This window comes from Phyllobates terribilis, unplaced genomic scaffold (genome assembly GCF_046119375.1).
Source record: "Phyllobates terribilis strain yellow unplaced genomic scaffold, ASM4611937v1 Scaffold_171__1_contigs__length_4068163, whole genome shotgun sequence".
NCBI classification, from domain to species: Eukaryota; Metazoa; Chordata; class Amphibia; order Anura; family Dendrobatidae; genus Phyllobates; species Phyllobates terribilis.
The window spans coordinates 1,671,296-1,689,088 of NW_027362931.1; the positions used below are offsets into that span (position 1 = coordinate 1,671,296).

At 50.8% G+C, this 17,793-nt stretch overlaps 1 pseudogene; it reads right to left on the minus strand.

The window, feature by feature from the left end:
• The window catches only part of LOC141212356 (uncharacterized), a 186,917-nt pseudogene that overhangs the window by 19,298 nt on the left and 149,826 nt on the right, over nucleotides 1–17,793 (minus strand).

Consider the following 17,793-nt stretch of genomic DNA (forward strand, 5'->3'; position numbering starts at 1 on the left):
GAAAGAAAAACAAAAGAACGTATTTTGCAGAGGTATTGTGAGTCGTGTCCCAAGTGTCAACTTACCACACCCACTGCAAATTTCCGGACTCCATTGGTACCTCTACCCATTATAGGAGATACCTTTTCAGCGGATTGCTTTGAATCTGGTGGGGCCTATAGTAAAATCTGCCCGTGGCCACCAACATATTTTGGTGGTAGTAGATTATGCCACCCGTTACCCGGAGGCAATACGTATCCCCTGCGAGCTGTTTGCCATGTTCTGCCACCTTGGGCTACCCAAGGAGATCAAGCGGCAAGGGCCAAATGAAGTCCGGAAAAAGGTGGGGGAGGTGAATTACCGAGTGTACCAGCCCGGAAAGAGAAAACCGGAACAACTGTATCATGTGAACCTGCTAAAAGCCTGGAAAGTCCGGGAATGTTTGATTACGGATGAGACGCCAGTCGTACCGTCTAGGAACCCTCTGACACCGGCCAGGGACGAGGTCGGGTGTGAGGTTAAAATAAGTGATGCTCTCACTAAACAGCAGCGATGGGAGGCTCGGAATTTGATGCAGCAGAATACAGAAGTATTCTCAGTACTGCCTGGTCATACATCTGTGATCTGACATGACACTGTCACCGAGCCTCGGGTAAGGGTACGAGTGAAAACGTACTGTGTACCACCCTCCAGGCTCCTGCCGCCAGTTCCTGGATCACTTTGCCACCTGGCTTCCTCACTTTCTATCCTGTGACATCCCCACCATCATCATGGGAGACTTTAATATCCCCATCAATGATCCCCTCTCCCAATCTGCCTCTCATCTACATTCTCTAACCTCCTCATTCGGCCTCTAACTCTCCTACACATGAAGACGGGAATACTCTGGACCTGGTTTTCTCCTGTCTCTGCTCGCGGCATGACTTTACTAAATCCCCTCTCCCGCTCTCGGACAACAACCTTGTTTTCTTCTCTGTCAAGAACTGTTTCCTCACCCCGGGACACCCCACTTACAGCAGCTTATGGACAATCTCCACACATCTTTAACCCCCATCTCCTCCCTCTCCTGTCCAGACTTGGCATGGTCACAATACAATAATACACTGAAGAGCGCCCTAGATGAAGCAGCACCTTCTACATGCAGAAAGACCCGACACAGACAACGGCAGCCCTGGCACACGATGCAAACATGTTTTCTTCAACGTTTCTCAAGGTGTGCTGAGCGTCAGTGGAGAAAATCTCTTTTAGCAGAGGACTTCATCCACTATGAATTCATGCTCAAAACCTATAACTCTGCCCTTCATCTGGCCAAACAATCCTACTTCACCACCCTCATCACTTCACTGTCCAACAATCCAAAATGACTTTTTGAAACCTTAAACTCCCTCCTGAAACCTAATGCACAGGCCCCCACCACCAACCTCAGCGGTGAGGATCTGGCCACTTATTTCGTAGAAAAAATCAACCACATCCATCAGGACATCTCAGCCCAATCTCCTCAGTGCCTGGATCCCCTTCCCTGCCGCCCTTCAAACACACCAGCCATCTTTGAGCCTGTTACAGAGAAGAAGTTACCCAGCTTCTCATTTATTCTCGACCTACAACCTGCAACAGTGACCCTATTCCTTCACATCTCCTGCAGTCTCTCTCACCGGTGGTCACCACTCACCTGACTAAAATATTTAACCTCTCCCTTTCTTCAGGTATCTTTCCCTCCTCATTTAAACATGCCATCATAACCCCTTTACTTAAAAAGCCATCCCTGGACCAGAACTGCACTGCTAACTACAGACCTGTCTCTAACCTTCCTTACATCTCTAAACTCCTGGAATGCTTGGTCCAATCCCGTCTAATCCGCTATCTCTCAGACAACTCTCTCCTCGACCCTCTACGATCTGGTTTCCGCTCCTTACACTCCACTGAAACTGCCCTCACTAAAGTCTCTAATGATCTACTAACAGCTAAATCCAAAGGTCACTGCTCCCTGCTGATTCTCCTGGATCTCTCTGCAGCATTTGACACTGTGGATCACCAGCTCCTCCTCACTATGCTTCGCTCTATCGGCTTCAAGGACACCGTTCTCTCCTGGTTCTCCTACCTCCCTGACCGCTCCTTCACTGTATCTTTTGCCGGCTCCTTTTCGTCTCCTCGTCCCCTTACTATCGGAGTTCCGCAGGGCTCAGTCCTAGGCCCCCTCCTCTTCTCTCTATACACTGCCCCTATTGGACAAACAATCAGCAGATTTGGGTTTCAGTATCATCTCTATGTTGACGTCACCCAATTATACACTTCTTATCCTGACATCACCCCTACCCTAATACAAAATACCAAGGACTGTCTGTCTGCTGTCTCTAACATCATGTCCTCCCTCTATCTTAAACTGAATCTCTCTAAAACTGAACTTCTCGTGTTTCCCCCCTCTACTAACCCAACTCTACCTAACATCAAAATTACCTTGGAGGGTTCAACCATAACTCCCAGCAGCACGTCCGCTGCCTTGGGGTCATATTCGACACTAACCTTTCCTTTATATCTCCAGAATCCGACCTTTTCTCACCTTTGAAACTGCTAAAACTCTTACTGTCACTCTTATTCACTCTCGTCTGGACTACTGCAACTCTCTTCTGATCGGTCTCCCTCTTACCAAACTTTCTCCTCTCCAATCCGTCCTGAATGCAGCAGCCAGGGTCGTATTTCTGTCCAGCTGCTTCACCGATGCCTCCATCTTGTGCCAGTCATTGCACTTGTTGCCCATTTGCTACAGGGTTCAATATAAACTCATCGCTCTCACCCACAAAGCTCTCCACAGTTCTGTACCGCCTTATATCTCCTCTCTCATCTCTGTCTATCGCCCTACACGTTCCCTCCATTCTACAAATGACCTAACATCCCCCATAATCCGAACCTCCCACCTCCGCCTCCAAAACTTCTCTTGTGCTGCGCCAGTTCTCTGGAATGCTCTACCCCAGGTGATCCGACTGATGCCTAGCCCCCACGTCTTCAAGCGCGCTTTAAAAACCCATCTCTTTAAACAAGCCGACCACCTCAACTACTCAGTAAACCAACTTTCCCCTGTTCCCTCCTTCTAAATATTATTCAGAATCTGCTCCCTACTCTTCATCTGTCTCCACACCCTCCATGCACACGATAACTGCACTCGATACTTGATTATTGCACTTATACATACGGGCTGATGACCGGATCATGCAGCTTTATATGAAAATCCCTATTTATTATAATTGTCAGACCTGAAATAACAAGCACTTTGCACCTACTGTGTCCCCCCCATTCCCTTGTAGATTATAAGCGGCCGGACCCTCGCTCCTAATGTAACTGTTTAAACTGTCTTACCTTGTATGGAATTTATTGTCTGTACATGTCCCCGCTTATATGTAAAGCGCTGCGGAATATGTTGGCGCTATGTAAATAAAAATTATTATTATTATTAGGAATTGGGTACAGTGTAGTGGTGAACGCAATAGTTTAGGATAGAAACAGTTAATGTGTTTAGCAATAGCTCCAGAGCAGGAGGAGCCGGGGTAGTTACCAGGAGGTTTAGTGACTGCAGCAGGGGAGTAACGGGGAAGTCTGCCCAGCAACCGAAGGAGGATTGGTGATTGGCCCAGTCAAAAGGGGAGGAGTTTAGGCCAGGGCAGAGTAACGGTTTTTCCTGTCAGTTAGTTCTGAGGGAGGGATGTGACAGAGCAGTAGCTGGAGGTCCAGGGGGCACAGAAACCCGGTCCGACCAGCAGCAGAGGGACGTTAGTCAGGAACTCTAAAACGACTTTCCCTTAATGTTCGGGGCCTACGGTCCACAGGAGTCAGCAGAGTAACTTGTCTCAAAATCTTCCCAGAAGGGGAAGTCGGACGGGGAATAGTACAGAGGAAATGGAACGGGACTGTAAAAACTGCGAGGGTCTCAGAGGCCAAAGAGGTCGACTATGGAAGGGACATCTCAGGAGAAACAGACGGTGAATATTAACATATGCTGTGCAATGAACTATGAACCTGGAAAAGGATGCGCCCAATATTGCGTGTTCCCTCATGGTGAAGTTGGACTGTTAAGTAAAGTTCTTTTTTATAAAACGGAGTGGAAGTCCCCTATCGTGTGTGCGGCGGTTACTGAAGAGGAAAAACCGAAGACGGCAGAGATCTGCGACCAAAACGTGAGTGTTCTGCACCACACGCACAGCACAGGAGAATGGGGACATTTGTCTTTGTCAGGGAGCCAGGGTGTAGGAACACAACAGTCCCTCGCCACTACTACCACCCTCACAAAAAATGCATAGGCCTGATGTAATCCCAAGGAATCAAGAAGGTGCAGCTACAGTCACCACTGGCAGCACTGTGAGCGACAGCTGTAACTGCGCCCCGACACTGAGTGACGGTCGCTCTGTACTGATGCACTGCTGAGCCGGCTGTCAGTCTCAGTCCCGGGCGCAGTTACAGACGCCACTCAGTGCTGCGTACGGTGACTGTAACTGCGTTGGCGCCTGCATGACTGAAAGCCGGCGGCTTCCGGGTGCCGCACACTCAGTACAGCGGCCGGGCACCTCCCTAATGCTATTAACCAGCAGATTAACCCCATATGTGCATGTTACTGGCGATATCCAACCACACAGGTTCCCTGTAAGGAACAATGCACAATAAATGTAAATCACTACAAATCTGAGGCCTCAGAGACGTGTAACATCTTATTCTGGTCGTGTCCAATACAAAACTCCTTCTATTTCCCAGTAACATGTAGACTGTGAGCAGGGCCCTCCCTTATATTGTACCATACTGATACCGAGGGACATCACCGGAGTAACCGCCCAGTGTGGGACGTCGGATCAGGGGATAGAGGACCCCATCAGTCACCAGAACAAGTCCTGAGACCCCAAAAAGCTCAGGAGGAACGACCCTTCATAACCCTCATTACTGATCGGCCATTATGTAATGAAGCGATGAATCTTCCTAATATTTCTTCTGCTGTCGCCTTATGAGGCTTCATTGTCCTCCAAACACAATTGGAAATCTGCTGATTTATCCACAGAATGTAAAATCAAATGCTGCGGACAATCACTCTCCTGTGTGAGCGATGGGGGAGGGGAGCGGAGAAGACGAGACAAGGAGGGAGCGAGAACAGCAGCACAAGAGTCACATGTACAAGGCAAAAAAAGAGGAGAAAAGCCGAAATTGGGAGATTCATCATTACACGTCATCTACAGCGAACCTGGTGTAAGAGGCCGGAGCTCCTCCATCATCACCTCCTGGTACTGATCCTGGTGTCCTTCTAGATACTCCCACTCCTCCATGGAGAGATAGACAGCGACGTCCTGACACCTTATAGGAACCTGACAACAACGACACAGTCATCACCCAGAATCCTCCAGTGCTGTCCTGCATAATGTCCCAGCAGTCACCTCTCCGGTCATCACCCAGAATCCTCCAGTGCTGTCTTGTATAATGTCCCAGCAGTCACTTCTCCGGTCATCACCCAGAATCCTCCAGTGCTGTCCTGTATAATGTCCCAGCAGTCACTTCTCCGGTCATCACCCAGAATCCTCCAGTGCTGTCCTGTATAATGTCCCAACAGTCACCTCTCTGGTCATCACCCAGAATCCTCCAGTGCTGTCCTGTATAATGTCCCAGCAGTCACTTCTCCGGTCATCACCCAGAATCCTCCAGTGCTGTCTTGTATAATGTCCCAGCAGTCACCTCCCCGCTCATGACCCAGAATCCTCTAGTGCTGTCCTGTATAATGTCCCAGCAGTCACCACTCCGCTCATCACCCAGAATCCTCCAGTGCTGTCTTGTATAATGTCCCAGCAGTCACCTCTCCGCTCATCACCCAGAATCCTCTAGTGCTGTCCTGTATATTGTCCCAGCAGTCACCTCTTCGCTCATCACCCAGAATCCTCCAGTGCTGTCCTGTATAATGTCCCAGCAGTCACCTCTCCGGTCATCACCCAGAATCCTCCAGTGCTGTCCTGTATAATGTCCCATCAGTCACCTCTCCGGTCATCACCCAGAATCCTCCAGTGCTGTCCTGTATAATGTCCCAGCAGTCACCTCTCCAGTCATCACCCAGAATCCTCCAGTGCAGTCCTGTATAATGTCCCAGCAGTCACCTCTCCGGTCATCACCCAGAATCCTCCAGTGTTGTCCTGTATAATGTCCCAGCAGTCACCTCTCCGCTCAGCAGCTCAATCATCTTGTTGCTGAGCTCTAGGATCTTCTTCTTCCTCCTCTCATGTATCGGGGGGTGCGGGGGAGGCTCTGTGATGGGGTCCAGGCACCGCCCTCCTGACTCCTGGAGATGGATGATGGGAGTCACACCCTCCCCCGGTGTCTTCCTCACTATTGTGTAATCCTGTGTATGGAGAGAGACACTTAGGGAGAAGAATTCCTTCCCGACTCCAGATCTGACAATCAGTAGAAATCCCAGGATCAATAACCGTCTCCAGTAATCTGGGGCCATAACCTGGAATATTATTACACTCAGGACAGACATCCAGGCCCCTCTACAGCTCTTATAGGGAATCCTCATGACAACTCCTCCTGGCAGAGAGCTGCACACAATCACTGCTCTTACAGTAAAGAATCCTTCTCTTCCTCTTCTGGATTTCCTCTTCCCGATGTCGGACTTGTTACATAACACAATAAAGCTGATAGAAATGTAGAGGAGTTACCTCTCCGCTCAGCAGGGAGATGATCTCCAGGGTGAAGTGTAATAATCTTCTGGTGGTCTCGTCCTCGTCCATCCTCAGGGTCATTCAGGAGAAGGAGGGATGAACACTGGATCAGCTGGAGGGATCTCGTCCTGACGGCGTCTTCATGATAAAGGAGAAGATGGAGATCACAGGGGACGATATAACGACAATCACTGAATTCTGCCCCAAATATCCGACATTTATCAGGAAGAATCAGGAGGAAAAGCCACAAACTCCACCGCGACCTCCTCCGCCGATCTGACCGCTCATTATCAGCCTCGTAGGAGGATGGTCACCGTGGTAACCACACCGCCAGTGGATGAAGGTCACCGTGGTAACTATACAGCCAGCGGAGGACGGTCATCGTGGTAACTACACCGCCAGCGTAGGAAGGTCATCGTGGTAACTACACCGCCAGCAGAGGACGGTCACCGTGGTAACTACACCTCCAGCAGAGGACGGTCACCGTGGTAACTACACCTCCAGCAGAGGACGGTCACCGTGGTAACTACACCTACAGCGGGGGACGGTCACCGTGGTAACTACACAGCCAGCGGGGGACGGTCATCGTGGTATCTACACCTCCAGAGAAGGACGGTGACTGTGGTAACTACACTGCCAGCAGAGGACGGTCACCATGGTAACTACACTGCCAGCGGGGGACGGTCATCGTGGTATCTACACCTCCAGAGAAGGACGGTGACCGTGGTAACTACACTGCCAGCAGAGGACGGTCACCGTGGTAACTACACCTCCAGCATAGGACGGTCACTGTGGTAACTACACTGCCAGAGGGGGACGGTCACCGTGGTAACTACACCTCCAGCGGGGGACGGTCACCGTAGTAACTACACCTCCAGCGGGGGACTGTCACCGTGGTAACTCCACCTCCAGCGGGGGACGGTCACCGTGGTAACTCCACCTCCAGCGGGGGACGGTCACCGTGGTAACTCCACCTCCAGCGGGGGACAGTCACCGTGGTAACTCCACCTCCAGCGGGGGACGGTCACCGTGGTAACTCCACCTCCAGCGGGGGACGGTCACCGTGGTAACTCCACCTCCAGCGGGGGACGGTCACCGTGGTAACTCCACCTCCAGCGGGGGACGGTCACCGTGGTAACTCCACCTCCAGCGGGGGACGGTCACCGTGGTAACTCCACCTCCAGCGGGGGACGGTCACCGTGGTAACTCCACCTCCAGCGGGGGACGGTCACCGTGGTAACTCCACCTCCAGCGGGGGACGGTCACCGTGGTAACTCCACCTCCAGCGGGGGACGGTCACCGTGGTAACTCCACCTCCAGCGGGGGACGGTCACCGTGGTAACTCCACCTCCAGCGGGGGACGGTCACCGTGGTAACTCCACCTCCAGCGGGGGACGGTCACCGTGGTAACTCCACCTCCAGCGGGGGACGGTCACCGTGGTAACTCCACCTCCAGCGAGGGACGGTCACCGTGGTAACTCCACCTCCAGCGGGGGACGGTCACCGTGGTAACTCCACCTCCAGCGGGGGGACGGTCATCGTGGTAACTCCACCTCCAGCGGGGGACGGTCACCGTGGTAACTCCAGCGGAGGACGGTCACCGTGGTAACTCCACCTCCAGCGGAGGACGGTCACCGTGGTAACTCCACCTCCAGCGGGGGGCGGTCACCATGGTAACTCCACCTCCAGCGGGGGACGGTCACCGTGGTAACTCCACCTCCAGCGGGGGACGGTCACCGTGGTAACTCCACCTCCAGCGGGGGACGGTCACCGTGGTAACTCCACCTCCAGCGGGGGCGGTGAGGTGAGGAGGAGCCGCTGCACATCCCCCATACAACACTGAGGAGCCGCAGTCACATGGAGCAGGAGCCTCCACAGGAACAGCTCTGATCTCACCCCACACTCTCCTCTCACAGATTCACCACAAACCCTCCCTGTAATCTCACCGGAATGGCGGGAAGCGGAAACCTGCTGCTGGCTGATACCAGAGAGCAAGAGCTGCGCACAACCAGGACGGAGCTGCTGCACTGAGAGCGGGAGGAGCTGTGGTGACGTCACCATCATGTGATCAGGGGGCGGGGCTTAGCAGTGTGAGCTCCGGTTGGTGATTGGCTGCCGCAGTGTGACGTGTTTGATCCCTTTTCTTCTTCTGTTGCTTCTTCTCTTCAGGTTTTGCAGCACACAGTTTACGGTTCAGACCCTCACTGCCGCCAGCCCCGCTCCGCCTCAGACCCTCACTGCCACCAGCCCCGCTCCGCCTCAGACCCTCACCGCCACCAGCCCCGCTCCGCCTCAGACCCTCACCGCCGCCAGCCCCGCTCCGCCTCAGACCCTCACCGCCACCTGCCCCGCTCCGCCTCAGACCCTCACTGCCACCAGCCCCGCTCCGGCTCAGACCCTCACTGCCACCAGCCCCGCTCCGGCTCAGACCCTCACTGCCACCAGCCCGGCTCCGGCTCACACCCTCACTGCCGCCGGCCCCGCTCCGCCTCAGACCCTCACTGCCACCAGCCCCGCTCCGGCTCAGACCCTCACTGCCGCCAGCCCCGCTCCGCCTCAGACCCTCACTGCCGCCGGCCCCGCTCCGGCTCAGACCGTCACTGCCGCCGGCCCCGCTCCTGCTCAGACCGTCACTGCCGCCGGCCCCGCTCCTGCTCAGACCGTCACTGCCGCCGGCCCCGCTCCGGCTCAGACCCTCACTGCCGCCGGCCCGCTCCGGCTCAGACCCTCACTGCCGCCGGCCCCGCTCCGGCTCAGACCCTCACTGCCGCCGGCCCCGCTCCGGCTCAGACCCTCACTGCCGCCGGCCCCGCTCCGGCTCAGACCCTCACTGCCGCCGGCCCCGCTCCGGCTCAGACCCTCACTGCCGCCGGCCCCGCTCCGGCTCAGACCCTCACTGCCGCCGGCCCCGCTCCGGCTCAGACCCTCACTGCCGCCGGCCCCGCTCCGCCTCAGACCCTCACTGCCGCCGGCCCGGCTCCGCCTCAGACCCTCACTGCCGCCGGCCCGGCTCCGCCTCAGACCCTCACTGCCGCCGGCCCGGCTCCGCCTCAGACCCTCACTGCCGCCGGCCCGGCTCCGCCTCAGACCCTCACTGCCGCCGGCCCGGCTCCGCCTCAGACCCTCACTGCCGCCGGCCCGGCTCCGCCTCAGACCCTCACTGCCGCCGGCCCGGCTCCGCCTCAGACCCTCACTGCCGCCGGCCCGGCTCCGCCTCAGACCCTCACTGCCGCCGGCCCGGCTCCGCCTCAGACCCTCACTGCCGCCGGCTCCGGCTCCGCTTCAGACCCTCACTGCCGCCGGCTCCGGCTCAGACCCTCACTGCCGCCAGCTCCGGCTCAGACCCTCACTGCCGCCGGCTCCGGCTCAGACCCTCACTGCCTCCGGCTCAGACCCTCACTGCCTCCGGCTCAGACCCTCACTGCCTCCGGCTCAGACCCTCACTGCCGCCGGCTCAGACCCTCACTGCCGCCGGCCCGGCTCCGGCTCAGACCCTCACTGCCGCCGGCCCGGCTCCGGCTCAGACCCTCACTGCCGCCGGCTCCGGCTCAGACCCTCACTGCCGCCGGCTCCGGCTCAGACCCTCACTGCCGCCGGCTCCGGCTCAGACCCTCACTGCCGCCGGCTCCGGCTCAGACCCTCACTGCCGCCGTCTCCGGCTCAGACCCTCACTGCCGCCGTCTCCGGCTCAGACCCTCACTGCCGCCGGCCCGGCTCCGGCTCAGACCCTCACTGCCGCCGGCCCGGCTCAGACCCTCACTGCCGCCGGCCCGGCTCAGACCCTCACTGCCGCCGGCCCGGCTCCGGCTCAGACCCTCACTGCCGCCGGCCCCGCTCCGGCTCAGACCCTCACTGCCGCCGGCCCCGCTCCGGCTCAGACCCTCACTGCCGCCGGCCCCGCTCCGGCTCAGACCCTCACTGCCGCCGGCCCCGCTCCGGCTCAGACCCTCACTGCCGCCGGCCCCGCTCCGGCTCAGACCCTCACTGCCGCCGGCCCCGCTCCGGCTCAGACCCTCTCCGCCACATGGTGTCATGTTGTTATTTTTCTTTTTTCAAAACTAAATTGAATATTTCATAATGGTCAAAATTGGCAATAAGGCCTCGGGAACAACCTCTGGGTCATTTACTTCTCTCACTCAAATTGACATGAACAAATACCTCAAAAAACAACAAGCTAAATCTACATCTAAACCTAAGTCCCAGCAACCTTCAGATTTGCATTCTCAATAGGACTCTGATTCTGAACCGGAAAGTGACGCAGATGACTGCGGATCTACAAATGATCATCCGGTATCTCGCTCCTTCATTAAAAGGATACTTGCTAAATCATTAGAACCTTTTGTGAAGGACCTCACCGACATAAAACAAGAAATAACACAAATAGGTCAGAGAGTAGATTCTCTAGAAACTACCTATTCTACTCTAATACAACAATCTAATGCTTCATTAACCTTCATTCAAAATCAAGAAGGCCAAATTAATCAAATATATTCCATCCTAGAAGATCACGAAAATAGAGAAAGACGAAACAATCTTCGCATAAAAGACCTCCCTGAATCGGTAGCAACTGAAGCAATAGCTCCAACACTCATAGAAATATTTCTCAAGATTTTGAATTCTGACAATCCTCCCAACATTGCAATAGTGAGAGCGCATAGAGCCCTGAGGCCCAGAGCCAAGCCAGGAGATCCACCACGTGACGTCATTTGTCGATTCTTGGACTTTCGCATCAAAGATCTATTATTAAGGACAAGCGAATCCAAGCTAGGACCTCGACTGAGATCCAAGATGCTTGTAAAGAACTCGGAATCACTCTTGAAAAATACCCGGATCTGGAAGCATCCAATTCTGCATCTTCCTTGAATCCCCTATTTCTACCCACACCTTGGAGTGTCTTATCGCCTACCAAGTCGCAACGATCCAAACGTAAACTAACAAAGCACTCTTCTATCTCTAAGGACAGCGAAGCCGGCTGCACCAAAGTTCTTCTTGCCAGACTTAATTAGTCCTCAGTCATTATAACTTCTGTTTTTGATTACTATAATTAGTTGAGTGTTCAACTTATGAACCTTTTACTTATTTAGCCATTAATCTAATTCTGAATAGGGTGCAATTTGTTGATGTTTCCCTGCACCCTGGCATTACGAGTCAAAAGACTGTTATACTAATTCTCAGTAATGAACTGTTTGTTTAAGTCCAAGGACTATTCTTTTTTATTTTCTCTATTTTTCTGCTTCCCTGTTGAGTGAGGCCCAATTGGTGAGGTTTTCTTTGCCAACTGACATCTTACTATAAAAGAACCGCCTTACTTGTTCCTTAAGCTCTGTGTGTTAACTCCAACTGGAGTCCTCTCCAACAGGTCTGTCCCTGCATCTTTAATGTTACCCTTAACTTTAGTTGCAGCGACTGGCTCGCCTTTACGAGATCATATGTAAATGATCATACCCAGAGCTTATTGCACTGACACCATCACACCCCCCTTCCTACTGTTCGTAATACAATACTATATTTTATAGTACTGTTATTTGTATTTACAAATACTTTTTGTACCTCTCTTGTTGATACTGTTCCTACTGTTCTAATGACACTATATCTCTACAATTTTCCATCTCTCCTATCCCTTCTCTTCCCTCTAATACTTCTAAGGATAAACTTCCACGTTCCAACACCGCCCCCCCCATGGATTCCAGACAAGGTAATATCAAACTAACAAACTTTAATTCCCATGGCCTCAATTCACCTATACCAAGATCCCAAACATTAGACAGATTTAGAAAGTAAAACTTCAATATCCTTTTCATACAAGAAACACATTTTCAATCAAAGAAACTCCCCACCTTTGAAAAAGCTTATTATAACCAATGGTATCACGCCACTACGCCTCAAAAGAGATCTCGAGGAGTGTCAATAGCTTTTGCCAAGGACACACCTTTCTTCTGAACGATTCTCTAATCGATTCAGAGGGGCGATTTATTTTTGTGAAATGCCTTTTGGCAGGCACCCTGGTAACAATCGGTAACTTATACGCTCCAAATTAAAAACAAATCAAATGGATTATTTCCAAACTGAATAAATTCTGCTCTTTTATGGAGGGTATTCCAATCATCGGAGGAGACCTTAATATACCCATGGATCCCTCTTTAGATTCTTCCTCAAAACAATGCCAAGTTTCCTACCGAGATCTAGCCAGAATAAAAAAATCACTCCATACCTCATCACTTATAGATATTTGGTGATACCTCCACCCTTCTGATTTAGACTATACATACTTTTCTCATTCTCACAATTCCTACCATAGGATTGACTATGTCTTCCTTCCAAGGCCCTTACTACCAAGAGCTTTAAAGGCAGAAATACTTCCATCGGTTCACTTGGACCACTCAATAGTCTCAGTTTGTTTTTCAATCTCCAAACCCCATTCTATTTATCGCACATGGAGATTAAATGAATCAATCCTGTCTTCAGATTCCAATAAACAACGTATTCAAACTACACTAACCAACTTCTTTGCAACTAACGCCACACTAGAAATAAGTTATCCAATCCTTTGGGAAACCCATAAATCGGTGGTCAGAGGTGAACTGATTTCCATATCTTCCTTTCTAAATAAACAGAGAAAAAAAAATTCACAAGACCTTTATGAAGAAATAGCCAAACTAGAACTAGAGCATAAAAGAACTCTTCTACATCAAAGTTTGGAGGCTTTAACAGCCAAACGCCTACAATTAAAAGACCTGCTAAACAAGCAGTCTGCAAAAATGTACTTTAACCATTTCGCACCAGAGCCTGTTTTTGCCTTCGTGACCGGGCCAATTTTTTCAATTCTGACCACTGTCATTTTATGAAGCAATTACTCTGGAACGCTTCAACGGATTCCCTTGATTCTGAGATTGTTTTTTCGTGACATATTGTACTTCATGATAGTGGTAAAATTTCTTTGATATCACTTGCGTTTATTTGTGAAAAAATCGGAAATTTGGCGAAAATTTAGCAATTTTCAAACTTTGAATTTTCATGCCCTTAAATCAGAGAGATATGTCACACAAAATAGTTAATAAATAACATTTCCCACATGTCTACTTTACATCAGCACAATTTTGGAACCAACATTTTTTTTTTGTTAGGGAGCTATAAGGGTTAAAAGTTGACCAGCGATTTCTCATTTTTCCAACAAAATTTACAAAAACATTTTTTTAGGGACCACATCATATTTGAAGTCACTTTGAGGGGTCTTTATGACAGAAAATACCCAAAAGTGACACCATTCTAAAAACTGCACCCCTTAAGGTGCTCAAAACCACATTCAAGAACTTTATTAACCCTTCAGGTGCTTCAGAGGAATTTTTGGAATGTGGAAGAAAAAAATTAACATTTAACTTTTTTCACAAAAATGTTACTTTAGACCCATTTTTTTTTTATTTTCACAGGGGTAACAGGAAAAAATGGACCCCAAAATTTTTTGTGCAATTTCTCTTGAGCGCGCTGATACCCCATATGTGAGGAAAAACCACTGTTTGGGCGCACGGCAGGATTCGGAAGGGAAGGAGCGCCATTTGACTTTTTGAATGTAAAATTTGTCTGAATAATTAGCAGACACCATGTTGCGTTTGGAAAGCCCCTGAAGTTCCTAAACAGTGGAAACCCCCCACAAGTGACACCATTTTGGAAACTAGACCCCTTAGGGAACTTATCTAGATGTGTGGTGAGCACCTTGCACCCCCAGCTGCTTCACAGAAGTTTATAATATTGAGCTGTAAAAATAAAATTTTCACATTTTTCCCACAAAAACGTTTTTCATCCCTTAATTTTGCATTATCATAAGGGTAATAGGATAAATTGCACCATGAAATTTGTTGTGCAATTTCTCCTGAACACGCCGATACCCCATATGTGGGAGAAAACCACTGCTTTGGTGTACGGCAGGGTTCAGAAGAGAAAGGAGCGCTATGTTGGCTGGGATAGGCAGCAGACACCATGTCACATTTGAAGAGTCGCTGACATGCCGAAACAGCAGAAACCCCCACAAGTGACCCCATTTTGTAAACTACACCTCTCAAGGAATTCATCTAGGGAATTTTTAAATTTATACCATTGTGCAGTGAAAAAACATAATTATATTTTTACCACAAAAAAATGTTTTACCCTCAGATTTTACATTTTCACACAGGGCAATGGGTAAAAATGGTGCCGAAATGTGTCACACAATTTCTTCTAAAAGTGGCAATACCCCATATGTGGCTGTATCGTACCGCTCAGCCATACGGCGAGATCTGGGGGGGACGGAGCGCTATTTGACAATTGGAGAACAAATTATTGTAGAATAGGCATTTGGATTTGGGAGCACAAAATTTTCTGAATTTCTTTTGGGGGGCAAGGGCCATTTCGCTTTTCCACAGCCTTTCTGCTACCAGTAACTTGGAATATTTTTAACAGATGACGGACCTGAGTGGGGACTAGTTTTTTTTGAGGACTGAGTTGAAGCTTTTATTGGGAACATTTTACGTAACATTTATCCGGCGCTCGAGGCTGAGCACTTACATCGGGGTTTCCATCTAAATTTCCAAGTGATGTAATTCAGATGAAACCCCTGCGGGATCCATTCACTGTAATGAGGCAGCAGAGTTACTCTGGACTCCGTCTGGCCTCTGTTTAGCGGTGTCCTTTTTTTCAGAAGTGCAAAAAACTGTGGCCAACCGCACTTTTATGCACGCCTAAAACAAATGACACCGTGGGATCCCAGGCTAGACGGCATCCACAGTGGCCTATATCTGCCTCATTACAGGGAATCTTCCGTCATGGGTTCCGGCTAAATCACATATTTCAGAGATTTACACGGAAACTCTGGTGTAAGTGCTCAGCGCAGAACGCAGGATAAATGTGAGCAGAGCCTCACTGCGATCTTTGGGAGACATAATAAACAAATCAGTAGCAGGTGAAGAATTAGTTTTATTTATTTTTTTACGCCGTTCCTAGTGTGATATAACTGATTAGATTACTTTATTCTTCGGGTCGGTGCGATTACAGAGATACCAGATTTATATCGGGTTTTTATGACTGACAGCTGTCACACACTAAAAGATGCTTTTTTTTTTGCAAAATCTAGTTTTTGCATCGCCATATTTTGAGAGCTATAATTTTTCCATATTTCGGCCGACAGAGTCATGTGATGGCTTGTTTTTTGCGGGACGAGTTGACATTTTTATTGGTACCATTTTTGGGTACGTGACATTTTTTGATCGCTTTCTATTCCATTTTTTGGGAGGTAAAATTAACAAAAACCAACAATTCAGGAATTGTTTTTTGAGGTTTTTTTTATGCCGTTCTGTGTGTGGTAAAAGTGATCAGGCAGCTGTCACGGGTGTGTCGCCACGAAGATCGTCATGATTACACAGCCTGACTTCTCGCAGCTGAGATTTTGGTGCTTTGTGTTTTTCGGCAGTGAGGGAGTTAACTCTCTCTCTCTCTGTGCTAGACAGGTCCAGCCTCGCCCAGCTGCAATCAATGCTGCTGTAGTGGGACTCCTTCAAATGCCTGCCGGTCTGTTGGGGAAGTGTCGGTGAAAGCATTTCATGCAGACTAACAGAGCGGATCGTGGTATTTGGAGTTTCAGAGCTATGTGTATTTGGAGTGTTTTTTCCCTTCCTCGCTTTATCATTTATCTCCTTTCCCGTTGGTGTTCCCTCTGTTGTAGTTGTGTAGTTTTTGTATGCAAGGTGGTTTTGGTTTTACCCTTGTACTGTCTCGTTCGTCTAAGTACTGAGTGTGGGCATATTATTACCTGTCCCCTTTTGTTGTGATCAGGGGTCCTTCTCAGGACTAGTTTACTTAGGTGCAGGGATCCTCAGGAGGTAGGGGTTACGCTGGCGGCCTGGACCTCTGTACCTTTAACAGTACCTCCAGGTAGAGGGATTAGTCAGGGCCCCAGCTTAGGGTCAGCTTAGGCCCCCTACCTCCAGTACACAGAGACAGCGTGACATTTTCACCGACCACTTAGATTTTCTCCAGCTACCATGGATCCAGTAGCCGGTCTAGCTCGGCAGTTGCAGAGTTTGTCCATGGAGCTGGCGGACGTTAGGTCCAAGGTTTTGTATCCTCAGGAGCAAGCCGGACCAGAACCTAAAGTAGCTCTCCCTGACAGGTTCACTGGGGGGCGGGACAAGTTTTTTGTTTTCCGGGAGGCATGCAAGTTGTACTTTCGGCTGCGGCCTCGGTCATCGGGGAGTGAAGAACAAAGGGTGGGAATTGTCATCTCGCTCCTACAAGGGGACCCACAATCTTGGGCGTTCTCTCTTCCCCCGGGCTCCCCGGCTCTCCAGTCAGTGGATAGGTTTTTTGCTGCTCTGGGTCTTGTATATGATGACCCGGATCGGATCTCCCTTGCTGAATCTAAGTTACGTAGGATCCGGCAGGGAGATCGTCCGGCGGAGGAATTCTGTTCGGAGTTCCGTAGGTGGGCCACTGACACCCAGTGGAATGACCCAGCTCTTAGGAGCCAGTTTTGTCAAGGTTTATCCGACAAATTACAGGATGTGTTGGCACAGTATGACTCTCCCGCGTCACTGGAAGCCGCTATGGCCCTTGCTATTCGCATTGACAGACGGCTTCGGGAGAGGTGCGGGATAACTCCACCCCCTGTGATGACTCCACCTCCTACAAGTTCCCATCATATGGTGGTTCCCCTGGTCAGTCCAGAGGAGCCTATGCAATTAGGAGGGACATCATTTCGGGGGAGGGGACCGGTGGTGCGCCATAAGACAGGAAGGTGTTTCTTCTGCGGGAGAAAGGGACATTTTATTGGGGGGTGTCCATCCCGTCCCTTGCAGAGTGAAGAGTCGTCGGAAAACTGTTGATCCCAGGTTGTGTGGTGGACGGCAATCTGGGAGTAGGTATTTCGTCCCTAGGTTCGTCTCAGTTTCTCGTACCGGCGGAGGTGGTGGTGGGTACGAGAACTGAGAGGATATCTGTTCTTCTGGATAGTGGGGCCGGGGCTAATCTGGTGGACGCTCGGTTTGCCCGGGTTCAAGGTATGCGATTGAGTGAGTTGGCTAAACCCATCCCCATATTCTCGATCGATGCCAGGCCTCTCGGTCAGGGAAGTTTTTTGCAAGCTGTGCATAACGTAAAACTTCAAGTGGGG